Genomic DNA, 4,178 nt, shown 5'->3' on the forward strand with positions numbered 1-4,178 from the left:
CTCTTCTTTTTTTCTTCTCATCACCTTCCCTGACAACTGCAGAAAGAAAGTGAACGACCTCCACAGCCTCTCAAGACTCCGTAGGCTGGCTGAAGAGCGAGGAACCGAGAAAAAGGAAAACGAAAGATACGAAAATAGGAAGATAGGTACGGTCCGTCCCTCTCTCCTGTTACGAAATGAAAAGAACTGTAGGAGATTATTGAGTATTACCCTTCACCTGCCAGAGTCATCATGGGCATCACTATAAAGCGTTTCTCTCCTTTTCTTGCTTGCCTGTGATTCATGAACCAAGATATGATACAGAAAACAACCAGTCTCAACGATACGCTCGCTACAAGCGATCATCTTGTCCCTATTCAGGGAAGGTCTCTTATCTGGGTTTGATAGAAGTCGAAGGGACCCTTCTTCAACATTTCAGGCTCAGCTTTCCCCCTCACCTAACAAGTCGATGTAGATAGCTAGCTAGCACTGCATACAGAGAGAAACGTCAGTTGCCACGCCACTCATCCTCTCCGTCCTCCTACAGAGATAAAGGTCCCCGGGAATCCTGTGTTGCTGGTAGTCCAACAAGATATACAGAAACGTCACATATAAAGAAAGACAGAAAGACTATGAATGATAGGCAGGAGGATTATCATCAATCAGCTCTCACCGCCCCCATATATGCACTCGCTGAACCTCACTCCCTAGATGCCTCAGCTGTCTTTCACCCTCCTACAAGGCGGCCCATCAACTGACTTTGTCCGACCCTACAAAGGGTAGGTGGTCGAGCTAAAGTATCTTGTATATCTAAGCCAGTATCTTTCCGGCTAGTATGTTATTCATAACTCTTCCGATCTTTATGTTTTGAACGCCCCCCCTCCCATCTCTGTACGAGGATATGGTAATGGATTGAATACTAGCAAATCAAGACTGAAAATAACCTTAAAATTCAGAAGCGATTTCTTCTCCAAAGAGAAAAAACGAACGACTGACCCATCAAACCACCACTACGACCCCCAACCTCTCCTAGCAACCTTTTGCGTCTTCATCTGCTTTCCTCGCCTCCTTGTCCCTTCTTCCATGAAGTTCCATGCCCGCTCCCATACAAAGATCAAGACATACGAGCAGTAGAAAGATCAACTCCCAACAAAGATTTCACCCTCCTCAGATACGAATCGATGTCTTTGGGACTGCTTCCATCGATAGTCCATCTATCTACCCACCCCCATCAAAGTAAAACACATACGATACACAATGATGTATTCTAATGAATCGATGAGTGCGACCTGAGAACAGAATAGCACCATCTCGCCTAATAAGAAAAATAGATACAGAAAGCTAGAGCCATCATTCCCTCTCCCTCTTCCTGGTATCTTCTTTGCGAATGTGAGGGTGAGAGACTTCACGCCTTGTCATGATGATGATGATGAGTGGCACCTCATGCATAAAGCGCGGAAAGCTCTCATCACAAGATATACACGGGGGACCTGAGACATGTAGAAAGCACCTCTGGGTGCTGTCTAGGATGGATGTGAAAGAGCCGTGGTATCTTTCAGAGCAGGACATCATAAGCATCCTCAGGGGGGGGAAAACACATAGGCACGCCTCTACGAAAAGCGAAGATTCCTGTTTGCTCTCATCTACCTAGTCGGCGTGCTAGTAAGCGAGCACTTGGCATTGCTTGGCTTCGAAGTTCATCATGCTTGTCCTGGTGCCGAAAAAACAACGATCAGGTCATCTATACGCGTCTTACCGCTTCTCCTCCTGCTGCCCCTCAGATTATCCCCGAACATAAACACAGTACTCTACATCACAATATATACACATACACATGCCTGTCAGACGGCTATGCGGCGAGAGGAGGTGCGATAAGAGAAAGCGTGGTGTGAGCTGTGTGATGTTACCACCCAGTTTCAGTAGAGTGAGGCGACACAACACGTAGTCCCTTTCGTATCTCAAGAAAGAGAAAAAGTGGTCTTCTCCAGAGAAGAGAAGAAGGCCACTGCGCCTTTGCTTTTATCCTCCCTTACAACAGAAAGCACGTGTTCACAACTGAAGTTCAACGATGTCTCGATGCGACTGAAGCAACTATCTCTACAGCAACATAAAAACAAGGAAGAAAAAGAAACGAGAGGCTTCTCCACCAGCCCCTCTTACACTTTGACTTGTTCCACCGACCTGGCAACTTCTCTCCCTCACATAGTCAGTTCAGAACGGCGAGTTTTCTAGTGCATGCCGTGAACCCTGAAGCAGTCGAGAAGAAGGAGGGAGGATACGCAACGGTAGAGAAAGAACCTATTTCTTCATAGCTCTCCACTTCTTGTCTACTGCACAGGCGTCAAGAGTGGTGTACCTATCCTTCATGTCACTCCCTCTTCTTCTACCTTCAAACAAGCGAACATGGGCGGTCTACCTTTCCTCAGCAGCAGAAATCCTCACAGCATGCGCTTGCACAAAACGCAAGCGTGAACGATCTCTTCCGATAGAACGAAGGAAAGATAAAGGCAGACGAGGGATATACGCACACCAGACACCTCTTCCCCCCCGAAGCATCTCCCCTTTCTCTCTCTCTCTTCTTTCCCAGTGTGGAAAAAAAAACGACAGAAAGAAGTTTCTGAGAAGCCCCTCGGGACCAAGCTCACCATCAGCATGAGGCCGCCCCCAATACTTCAGGAATACCAACAGAGAGCCTTACATCACCCATCTCGGCACCATGCATGACACGACGTATGAGGAGCTACTCCTCTCCAAGTCTCTCAAACAAACCACCCTAGACGGGTGGCACCCCCAAGTAGATTTGTCCCTAAGGTGTTCTCTACACAATAATACAAGGCGACCTGAGTAACCAGCCTAGGTAGTTTGGACCACTCCACTTCTCTTTAACCGTTTCAAGAGAGAACGACTCAGACTACCGCGTTATACGAAGCTCCTCCACACGTCTATGCAGGCGCAGGCAGAAAGGTATACAGCGCTGAAGACATCCAACTCGAAAGGAGAATCACGAGGTCACGAGATCAACAAAGACACGAACTACGTAAAGAGAAGATTGCTCATATCTATCTTTTCTTCATCATCTCTCTTCAAATCGGCCCTGAAGGAAACCTTGAGTTGTTCTACTAACACGTACACAACCGGCCGGTACAAATAGTGAAAGAAAGATAAGAAGGAAGAGACATAGGGGCGAAAGAGAACAAGTTGACCATCCCCCTCAACTGTGTCTTCTTTCCGCTTATTCCACCCTCCACAGCGATGACTTCTTCGGATCGTTTTCTGTTGTCCAGGCATCTCGGAGTTCAACAGCTAGCTGACAGCCGATCGACTGCCCTTGAATCGTTTTTCCTCCTGTTGTCAAGGAATCTCGATGCTCGACAACTAGCTGTCATGCCGACAGGTGTGTCGGTAAATTTTCCTGCGTTTGTCCCTGCTGAAGGGAGATAGCTATCTCGACGGCAATAGTACCCGCTCGACGGAGAAGAGTTTCCGAGTCATCGACCTCTGCTAATACACCATTTCGAGAAACGTAAGCGAAGGAGAACAAGACGAAGAGGAATAGGTGGGAGAGAAGAGATCAAGAACGCCTTGGTCTTGAAAACTGTTTCACTCTCTGCCGGAGCGACGCGGCTATGATATGAAGAAGGAGAGAGGATGAATGTCTTCTTAAGCAGTTCGTTACCTGCGTGGCCCACCGTCCGCTCGTTTCTCAACTGCCAGCGAAATTCTTTGCAAGGAAGAGAGAGGGAGGGACGCGAGGAGAAGAAGGTAAAGAATGAAGGGCCCAAGAGGAGGAGAGGAAGAAAAGGAAGACGATGAAGAAGCTCAGCCTCAGCATCGGCCCTAAAGCCATCATGATGTTTGAGCTGGAAGGGACGGGAAGTGAAGAAAACAGGTAAAAAGTTGCGAGAGAAAAAAGACGGCAGTAGAGAGAAAGATGAGTTGAATGCTATGGTCTTGACGTCGTTTCAAAGCACTTCACCATAAAACCGAAAATGAATGAACGAAGAGAGACACAGAGAGAAGGGCAGGTTCTTTTTTCTCTCCATAGAGCTTCTTAATCTGGTGGAGTTCATGTACACATGTGTTAGTGTTGATATATCTGACGATGAAGGTGTGTAAACAGACTCACTCCATAGCATGAACATCTTCATTCTTTTTATCGTCAAGATGCGCCATCTTCACGAAAGAAAGAAAGAACAACA

The 4,178-nt window shown here is 47.1% G+C and overlaps 1 protein-coding gene across 1 annotated transcript in view; it reads right to left on the reverse strand.

The window, feature by feature from the left end:
• CSUI_008631 (imp dehydrogenase gmp reductase domain containing) overlaps positions 1-4,178 on the reverse strand; it is a 9,917-nt gene that overhangs the window by 3,397 nt on the left and 2,342 nt on the right. The window lies entirely within an intron of this gene.

Source organism: Cystoisospora suis, assembly GCF_002600585.1.
Source record: "Cystoisospora suis strain Wien I chromosome Unknown contig_4898, whole genome shotgun sequence".
Lineage (NCBI taxonomy): Eukaryota > Apicomplexa > Conoidasida > Eucoccidiorida > Sarcocystidae > Cystoisospora > Cystoisospora suis.